The following is a 10,800-nucleotide window of genomic DNA, read 5'->3' on the forward strand; positions in this document are numbered from 1 at the left end:
AAACCATCAGTCGTCTATCCTCTATGGAGATTCAACCGTTACATCCCAACAGCTCGATACCAGTCGACTGGTAAAAGTACCAGTCGATTGCTCCACACTGGTCGAGCGAACAGAAGTATTCTGTTCGCTCCCAGACGATTGCCCAGTCGACTACACCAGTAGACTGATGAAACTCCTGGTACCCGAGTACAATCTCTCAGCACTCGGATCCTCACCCTTACGATTCACTTGACTCTTCATTGCAGTTTTAACCTCTTGCCTTCAAGCCTACTTCCTTTGGCTCTCGTCCCTCGGATGCATTCAAGCCTGCGGCTCGCCCCCAATGCTATCCTTCGCGTATGCCTCGAAGTCACTTCCCTCGGCCCTTGTCCTCGCTGCCTTGTCTACGATCCCTCGGATGCTCCATCCTTCACCGAACCAGAAGTCATCAACCTGAGTCACATGTGTATTCTGCAAACTTGCACACTCACATACACATATCAAATAACAAGGGTGAACCTAACTTAAACCCTTTGCTCAATCACAAAAACACATGGTCTCATGGACCATTGGGATTGCTCCAACAATCTCCCTTTTTTTTTATGTTTGACAATACGTTTAAGTTAGGGAAAATATAATAGAAAATAAATATGCTAAAATAAATGGAATTACGTTGCCAAGGCTACACACTTGGACTTACACCGCCGAATGGACTTACGTTGTCAAGGCTACACACTTGGACTTATACTGCCGAATGAACTTACGTTGCCAAGGTTGCACACTTGGACTTTCATCATTGAATGGACTTATGTTTCCAAGGCTACACACTTGGACTTACACTACCGAATGGACTTACGTTGCCAAGGCTACACACTTGGACTTACACCACCGAAACAAAAATGCACCATGCATTGGAACCTATCCCAAGGCTCCCCCTACACCTAAGCTCCCCAATGAGTTAGGAATTTTATCACAGGGCTATTTAAGAACCTATCACAAGGCTCCCCCTACACCCAAGCTCCTGAGCTAGGATTTTCACTACTACAAAGGTATTTAAGGTTTTTCTAACTAACCTTACTTCTCCCCCTTTGCCTAACATCCAAAAAGTTCTCCAACAATATCCTAATTGTTGAAAAACTTGTCATCTAAATTGACCCTAAACTCGTGTATTTATCTACCATGAATCTCATACACCTATACGAGTTGACATGGTCAAAATCAACACTTGAAAACAGTTTCAGGCTGGTATCAGTAGACTGCCAAAAGTATCAGTCGACTGCTCTTATTGAAATTAACACACAGAACCATTCTGTGTTTGATATTCACTATTACCAGTCGACTGGTAACTGCACCAGTCGACTGGCACCCTAATTCTAGTCTATCCTGTATTTCTGATGTAGTTTCAGAAATGCACCAAATATTCTACAGACAACCAAAAATTCTTAAATTTTGTGGAGAGGTCTGTTTTACTCATGTCTACTTAGAAAAAATACATTTAAAAATGTATCTGTCACCAATCCCAAGATTGATAAAAAATCCAAAACTAGCTAAATGGTTCAATTGAACCTTGACCTAAAGTCCTAGTTTTAGTTTCCTCTTGATGTATTTGCCCATACTAACCAATAATGCATCCCTAGCATTGATTTATATGACATCTATACATCCAAAATCAATTATCATGTAATATGACCCCCAATGTCATATTTCTTTGCATGAAAGACAACCCATGTGTGCCAATTCCCTAGGTTTGAGACTCAAGTCCGTCTCCAAAACCACTTGGCACATTACGTGACCCAATCTAGACTCCCAAGTAAAATCCACTTGAGATCCATTGGCCATGGGTCCCAACATGACTCTTTGAGCTCCCCCTAGAGTTCTTAACCTTAGCCACCTCCCTAGGTGACTCATCTACAATGGCTAGGCCACATCGATGCACCTCTCGTGACACTTGGCCTATAAACTTAACCTTCTTAACCTTGGACACCTTGTCCTTGGTTATCTTCTCCATACCTTTAAATGACTTTCCCTTGCCATTTATTGGCTTCTCCTTACTATAGTTATATGCAACCCTAGCATAAGACTTTCCCTTAGCATTGGAGATATTAGATCGGTATCCTAGACCCGATTTATTATTGTTGGGTCTTTGACTACCTAACACCATACTTAAACCCTTAGATCCAAAATTAAATCTTGCTAGGGATTTCTCCAATTGATCAAGCTTTGCCTTCAAAGCTTGATTCTCCCTTTCTAGGTTCCTAACCCTAGAGTTAATTTGTCCACATTAGACATTCCTAGACCTACCATTTCTAGGCATGTGTCTCCCCTTCTTGGTATTAATGCCTTGGTTCTCCATTACCTTCTTCTCCTTAGATAATGAGAATTTAACATGTCTAGGTATATCATGCATAGGTTGTTGGTGCAACTTTAGGTCAAGGTTGACCTGGTTGACCCGACTCGAGTTGTATTTTGATGTTTGACGAGAACAGAAGAGAGTTGTACTTTGATGGGAGATTGTTGGTGCAACATTAGGTCAAGGTTGACCTGGTTGACCTGACTCAAGTTGTATCTTGATGTTTGACAAGAACAGAAACTTGGGAGGTTGTGGGTGCAACCCTTGGTCAAGGTTGACCTGGTTGACCCGACTTGAGTTGATCTATTTCAAGAAGTCCAAGCAGGGAGCTTGGCATGGGAAAAGTCCAAGTATGGAGACTTGGCATGGAAAAGTCCAAGCAGGGAGCTTGGCACGGGAAAAGTCCAAGTATGGAGACTTGGCACGGAAAAGTCCAAGCAGGGAGCTTGGCATGGGAAAAGTCCAAGTATGGAGACTTGGCACGGAGAAGTCCAAGTATGGAAGCTTGGCATGTGGAAGTCGGAGAGGGCTCGGCAGCTCGTTCTCCGGACTAGGTCAGAGAGGGCTCGGTAGCTCGTTCTCTAGACCAGGAAGGCAGATAGAAAATCCTAGTGAGTGAAGCTAGGTGAAAGTGAAAGTCCTGGTGAGTGAAGCCAGGCAGTTGGAGAAAGACCTGGTGAGTGAAGCCAGGTAGGGGAAAGACCTAGTGAGTGAAGCTAGGCAATTTGGAAGTCCTGGTAAGTGAAGCCGGGCAGATGGAAAACCCTGGTAAGTGAAGCCAGGTAAAAGTCCTGGTGAGTGAAGCCGGGCAAGGGAAAAATCCAGATGGATCAAGGATGATCGGACATCTGGTGTTGGAAAGATCAAGTGGGTAAAAGGGATTGACCGGACACTTGGTAGGGAGTCTTAGCAGGTCAAGGGAGTGACCAGATGCTAAGCATGAGATACCAATAGGTCAAGGTTGACCGGATATTGGTTTGGAAGGCTTGAGACTTGGTTTGGGCAAAAACCAAGCTCTGGATCGATCAGTGGATCGATCCAGTGATACACTGGTATCTGGATCGGTCTGGTGACCGATCAGTAACCAAACAGTAGCCTACTGAGTGTTATCTGATCGGTCTGCAGACCGATCAGGAAATAACGATCAGAAGGCAAGAAGCTCGGGAGAAAAGGAAGGGGATCGGTCCCTGGACCGATCAGAGAAAGATCTGATCGGTCCCCAGGACCGATCAGGATGAAGCTGGACCGATCAGGAGCATGCCTGATCGGTCCAGACCTTAAGGTCAGGGCTTGATCGGTCCCCATGACCTATCAGGAGCTCTGTGGACCGATCAGGATGGAGCCTGATCGGTCCACACCCTAGCCGTTGCGGAGCAATGGCTAGTTTCTTCTGTGTCTTCTTCACAGGTTATAAAAGAGATTGAGGAGCTACTGTTCGAAGGACTTCTTCCTCTCCTTTCTACTGAGCTGCTGGTGTGCTCTTGAGCTTTGCTGAGTTCCGAAGCTTCGTGTGAGCTTCTTCGACTGGGTTCCTGCTGTTGTAGGCGTCTCGTGAAGTTGCTGCTTCAACCAGTCAACAAGAAGGCAAGCTAGGGTATTACATTTGTGTATTGTACTTAGTTTCTTGCTATATTCTTGTACTCCTATTCATCTTGCTATTGCAAGACATTGTGGCGAGGTTTCTCCACCTAGAAGGAGTGATTGTTAGCCGGTTTTCCGGGGACTCATCCGCCGACGGATTGATAGGCTTCGTCCACCTTACGGACACGCCGAGGAGTAGGAGTTTCATCTCCAAACCTCGTTACGTCGACGCATATTGAGGTTTGATTTCTTGTCTTTGTTTCTTTGTTTTATTTCCGCTGCGCTAACCTTGGTTTGTAGAACGAAACGAACGAGATTTGGGGTCGGCTATTCACACCCCCCTCTCTAGCCGCGACCATCGATCCTAACACAGGTCTCCTAGGATTATAATCGACATTTACCCTACTCCTATCATGATACCTAAATCTGAAGTTATGCATGGGCAAATAATAAGAATTATTTCTAGCATGCATGGAGGAATTTAAATTTGACTTCAAATTTAAATTAGGGTTTACCTTACCCTTTATCTTTGGTACTCCCCCCTTGACATGAGCCTCCATTCATCCTCCACTTCTTCTCCCACTTCTTTAAATGCGCCAACTTTTTGAGCTCTTTCTTCTTTGGGCATTTGGTGTGGTAATGACCCCGCTCACCACACGTGAAGCACACTATGTGATTCTTCTTCCTACAACTCAAATTAGATTATAAAGGAATTGAATTGAGTTTAGGAGATACCTTCTTCTTACCCATAGGATATCTACTCTTGTAGTGTCCCTTCTTATTGCACCTGAAGCAAATGATGTGGTCTTTTGACCTCACTTCGGTGGAGACGCTCACTAGGTTGATCTCCAAGATTTCCTCTTCACTTGTCTTGGACTCTTCTTCAATTCTTGAGGATGTATATGATGCTTCTTCATCCTCCTTCTCCTCCTCGAAAGTTGAGTGCTCGTCACCTTTTGATTGCTCCTCCTCTACTTGAGCTTCTTCATCCGTTTCTTCGGATTTTTCTTCTTCTTATGTAGGCCTAGGTTCTTCCCATTGAACCTTCTTTATCTTGCTCCACAAATCGTGAGCATTCTCGTACTCACCTACACACCTCATCACATTAGAAGGTAACATATCAATTAAAATTGATATTACCTTATTGTTTGCCTCCGATCTTGAGGTTTGCTCCTCCATCCAATATCATGGTCGGAGCTTCTTCCATTTCTTATCTTTCGGGACTTCGAATGGTTCCTTGATCACCATCATGGTATCCCAATCCGTGTCGAAGAAGACCTCAATCTTCATCATCCAAAAGGTGATGTCCTATAAGCTTCCTCCTTCATACTTCGGCGGATTAATCAAGTCGGTCATCTTCTTAGCTTCCTCGGTGGTTAGACCGACGAAGAGAAACCTCGCTCTGATACCACTTATAGGGGATTGTGTGGTCGGCTAGAAGGGGGGTTGGATAGATGACACTCCAATTTGATTGCTTCTCTACAAGGTTAGTGCGTAGCGGAATATACTAAACAAAAACAATAAGAGTAGACAAGAAAGAACATAAACGCTAACATGATTCCTTTATGTGGTTCGAAGATAACTTGCTACTACTCCACAACTGTCCATAAGGTGGACGATCCCTCAATCCGTCAGTGGATTAGTCCCCGGCAACCTCCGGCTAGCTCAAGCCTCCTTGTGGGTGGAGAAACCTCACCACAACACTCACCAAGACCTCTTGGATTACAAAAAACTCTTGAGTACTTGTTGACTACTAATTAGAGTTAACCACCACTAATTTCGTCAACTATAACCAAACTCCCAAGATTTTGTTATATAGGTCATGGGTAGGAAAACCCCGCCTATTAGTCGACTGATAAAACCATCAGTGGACTGTTCGACCGTTACATCCCAACAGCTCGATACCAGTCGACTGGTAAAAGTACCAGTCGACTGCTCCACACTGGCCAAGCGAACAGAAGCATTCTGTTCGCTCCCAGTCAATTGCCCAATCGACTACACCAGTTGACTGATGAAACCACCAGTCGACTGGTACCCGAGTACAATCTCTCATCACTTGGACCATCACCCTTACGACTCACTTGACTCTTCATTGCAACTTTGACTTCTTGCCTTCAAGCCTACTTCCTTTGGTTCTCGTCCCTCGGATGCATTCAAGCCTGTGGCTTGTTCCCAATGTCATCCTTCCCATATGCCTCGAAGTCGCTTCCCTCGGCCCTTGTCCTCGCTGCCTTGTCCATGGTCCCTCGGATGCTCCATCCTTCACCGGACCCGAAGCCATTAACCTGAGTCACATGTGTATCCTACAAATCTGCACACTCACATACACATATCAAATAACAAGGGTGAACCTAACTTAAACCCTTTGCCCAAATACCAAAACACATAGTCGCACGAACCATTGGGATTGCTCCAACAACTGATTCTTGCTAAAATTCTCCTAAATTATTCCCTCAATCTTTCAAGCCAATTCTCTTCCTCCTAATCTAAATCTTCATCTTATAAAGAGGAAAAGAGCCTTATGAGAGGTTTGCTTCATCGAGAAGGAGAAAGTAATTAGTCAGAGATTACCGGGGACTAATCCACCGATAGATTGAGGGATCATCCACCTCAAGGACAAGCCGTGGAGTAGGAGCAAGTAATCTCCGAACCACGTTACATAATCCTGTTAGCGTTTGCTTTCTTACTTACTTAGGTTTTATTGTTATTATTCCGCTACACACTAATATTGTAGGAAGGCAAATGATTTGAGGTGACCAAGCTATTCAACCCCCCTTCTAGCTGACCACTGATCCCCAACAGAGGTAAGCGCTGGAGGAGAAAAATCCAGTGAGGATGAGTCCTAATGGACCTTTAGGTGTTGGTCCAACTTAGATTCATTTTGAAAATATAGGTTGAGACTAGGACTAGATCCTAGTCTTGGTAAGACAGGATTTAACTCATAAATATATATAAACTATTAATACATATAATTTTCTAACTATGTGTTGTAGATACATATGTATATCTTTGAATCTTGAACATGTGGCCACTGAAAAAACCTGATTTCGAGTCCGGAATCAAAAGATATGGCCTCTGAAAGATTGTTATATTAAACCAGTGATTGGAAGCATCTCAGATGGATTGGAGGTATCTTGGATGGGTTGGAGGTGCCTTAGAACCTCAAAGCAGAAGTTTTATCTCTTCTACATTAGATAAAACCTATTGGAGGTGCCTTGTATGATTGGAGGCTCCTCCAATGACCTATATAAGGCAGTTTCGGTAAGCAACTATAGGACAACCAATTTACAGACTTCCAAGCTGATTTGACTACTCTTTCTATGTGCTACTACTCTGCTATGACAATGTTATTGCCAATGGCTACAAATAGAACAATACCGACCTTAAGCTACAACCTTAAACTATTGGATCGAGTTGCATGTGAGAGGGGGGGGAGTTGAATCATGTGGTTTTGAAAAACAAATCTTTTTCATTTTTAAAGCAAAGTACACAACGGAAAAATATAGAAATTAAAAAAGAATAAGAAAAAAAGAGACAGACACGGTCAGTTTTACTTGGTTTAGAGCCTTCAGCGACTTCTACTTCAAGACCCAGGTCTCTCAGACCTATTGAAGGATAATCCACCAAAATACCTCTTCTAGTATCTTCGGAAGAAGGAATCGAGTACAAAGAAATTTGGAACAGGTGCAACACACTGCACTTGTCCTTTTGCAATAATTAAGTATACAAATGAAAGTTTACTAAACACTCTTACAAAGATAGTAAGCTTGAACTTAGTGTTTGGGCAGCTTCTTAGTAATAGACAAGCATAGCAGCATCATAGCAGAGTTGTACCAAGAAGCCAGAGCATTTGAAAGTCCAATTGTTCATATTAGTGATTTATATGATGGCTTGGGTGAGCACTCCTTTTATTGAGCATGGAAGGCGCATTTAAAGGCCTTGAAGGTGCCTCCAATGAGGCAAGTCTAATCCCGAATAGCCCGATCCTTATCTTTGATGAAAGCTGAACTTTATACTATGGAAGACGCCTTCTATACATTAAAGGCGCCTTCTATGAATAGTATCACGGTGCCTTCGAATGCTTGAAGGTGCCTTCCATCCCTTGGAAGGTGCCTCGGGTATTGTTTACCCAATGCTTTTTGTGCTCTTCTTCCCCTACAAAACATGTTAGTCTAATAAACAAAATAATAACCTACAAGACAAGTATTAGTACAATAATAATGAGTAGTAATTAGACTCTGTCTCTCCAAGACCAGGATCTAGTCAAGGTCTCAGTTCAAGGATCCAAAATGGACCTAGATTGGACCGACGCCTACTATCCCTCAACCGAGATGCGTTCTCACTGAGTCACTCTCCTCCAATGACTTACCTTCACTTACCAATTTACAATCAGTTGACTAGCCTCTTGACCCACTAGGTCTCCATGCCAGTTGTTAGGTCCGCAGACCCAACTGGACTTCTACAGGCTATCAGGTCTCACGGACCCAACCGGACTTCCTGCCAGATATCAGGTTGGCCCATTGACCTATTTGGACTTCATACCAGCTATTTGGTCCCACAAACCTAGCTAGATTTCAGGCTGGTGTCAGGTCCTTCAGACTTGTCAATTTCTACACACTTGGTAAAGTACTTAGATCATAAAAACACCTAACTTAAGTCATGTGCTATTCATCAAAATCTAAGTTAGATCATTAGTGCAAACTACACCAACAATCTCTCCTTTTTTTGATGAAATGATAACCTGAGTTAAAGTTAGGAAAAAATATGTAAAAACATATAAAATGGTTTAAGAGAAGTCTAAAGTAAAGCAGTTAGTTTTATTCTCTTTGATTATTTTTAGGGTTAAGTTCTTCTGATTTTCCTAAATTTCTAACTTAAACTCTAACCCTCCCCCTTTGGCTCAAGTTAAGTACATGTATCGAGTTAGTATTTAACTGAGATGGATTACTTAGCTTGATCACTATAATTTGTTATTTCTTGCGTAGACTTTCGGTGATGCACAGATATAAGCATCTTAAGTTCAGGCAGGTTGCCTATGCATCTCATGTCATTCTAAGTTTTTGAAAATACAATCAAGATAGTCTTAGTGTGCTTGTGATATGCTCAAATCCTAGTTCTATAGAAACATGCTTTCTATGGATTTGGTCTAGTCTAAGGCTAAAGTTAATTTTTAAAAATATAAGAAAGTGGCAAATTTTTAGAAAGTAAGAAATTTTTCCTAAAATTTGTAAATTATTAGAAAAATTATTTTTAAAATAGCAGGCCTAGTCTATAAAACATAATCCTAGATTATCCAAATAAGATGACAAAAAGTGGATAATTATATAGATCAAGTCAACCAAGTATACAAAGTATGATAGGTACTAAGATGATCAAGTTTGGTCCTCATAAGCTGGAGGGGGTGGGGACTGCTCAGGTACTCGCAAGGCTTGAAGAATCTGCTGAAGTCTTGTGGTCATCTCCTCCTGGAGTGAGGAAAATATGGTGGTCATCTCTCCTGAAGAGTGCTGAATCCATCCGAGACTGACTGCTGAAGTTGTACGAAAGACTCCTCAAGTCATGTTAGTGGGTTCTCGATGGATAGTGAGGTCAAAGGATAGGTTGAGGTCGAGGGTTGGGTTAGAGTCAGAGGTTGTCCAAAGAGCTCCTCGACCGTGAATGTCAGCAAATCCTCTCCCTCGGTCGAAATGATAGGTGGGAAATCATACTCGACCTCACCTGGTATGTCTAGTTGTGGTCCCACTCTCCATGCTAGTGCCCCCTGAGTGGTAACCTTTATATGCACTAGTGCAAGTTGTCGCTGACCAATCTTGTCATACGCGCTAAGTGGAGTGGATGTACCCTGTGTCATATCTACCCCTATGGTGGAGAATATGTATGTCAAAATGTGATAATAGGGTATATGAACCTGACGCCTAGTGACAAGACTATATGCATAAATGACATTATGAAATATGTGTAATGAGATGTCAATGTCAAGACGCCGACAAAGTGCATATAGGAAGGAGCGAGAGGGTAGCATCATCGCAACATTGCGAGATGTGATCGACAAAATGCATGTGGTCATGACTTAATATAGAACATAGTCCTGGACCCTAAGGGAGAGACATAAAATCAATCACAATAGGTAGTCTCTCCTCCCCAAAAAATATGTATAGATAGTATCTAATGTAATATGGGAGTAGGGTTCACTAAATGGAAAATCCCTACTAAGTAGCATAAAAATGGACAGGCTGACCTCCTAAGTCCTAAGCTATCATACAATAGAGTGGGGGAGAAGTGAAAGTCCTTCTCACCAACTCTAGTAAAATAAGTCAGGTTATCAATCTTAACTAGATTATTGTAAAACTGTGTACACAAGTCTAGATTTACTGCATGACTATAGTAAACTAGTCTATCTAACTGATAATAAGCAACAATCTCTATGATAGGTGCACAATATCTGGTGAAAGAGGACCTACTTAAAAACCTAAATTTTAATGCAAAATATGTATGCTGTAAAAAATCTAACCTAAGTCGTTCAGTGGGAAATCTAGCATCAATAGATGGGGTATTGCTAGAGCTAGGGTTAACATGTTGTTTCCTAAAATAATTTATATATCCAAGAACATTCATATAATAACAAATAAACAAACAAAAGTAGCTATTAGTTGAGTTAGGGAGTACCAAGGAGGCATTGTCGAGATTTGGAAGGAAAAAGATGAAGAAATAGTGGAGATTGGTTGTGGGAAGGTGCCTTCACGTTGTCAATTTTACGAACAGAGCGTCGCTCTGTTCGTTGGAAAAACTGGGATTGAAGGCGCCTTCAACCTCATCGATGGCGCCTTCAAGATGTTATGGAAGGCGCCTTCAACCGACTAAAGGTGTTTTTAGTCGGTTGGGGCGTGAAA

Source organism: Zingiber officinale, chromosome 3A (genome assembly GCF_018446385.1).
Source record: "Zingiber officinale cultivar Zhangliang chromosome 3A, Zo_v1.1, whole genome shotgun sequence".
Classification (NCBI taxonomy): Eukaryota; Viridiplantae; Streptophyta; class Magnoliopsida; order Zingiberales; family Zingiberaceae; genus Zingiber; species Zingiber officinale.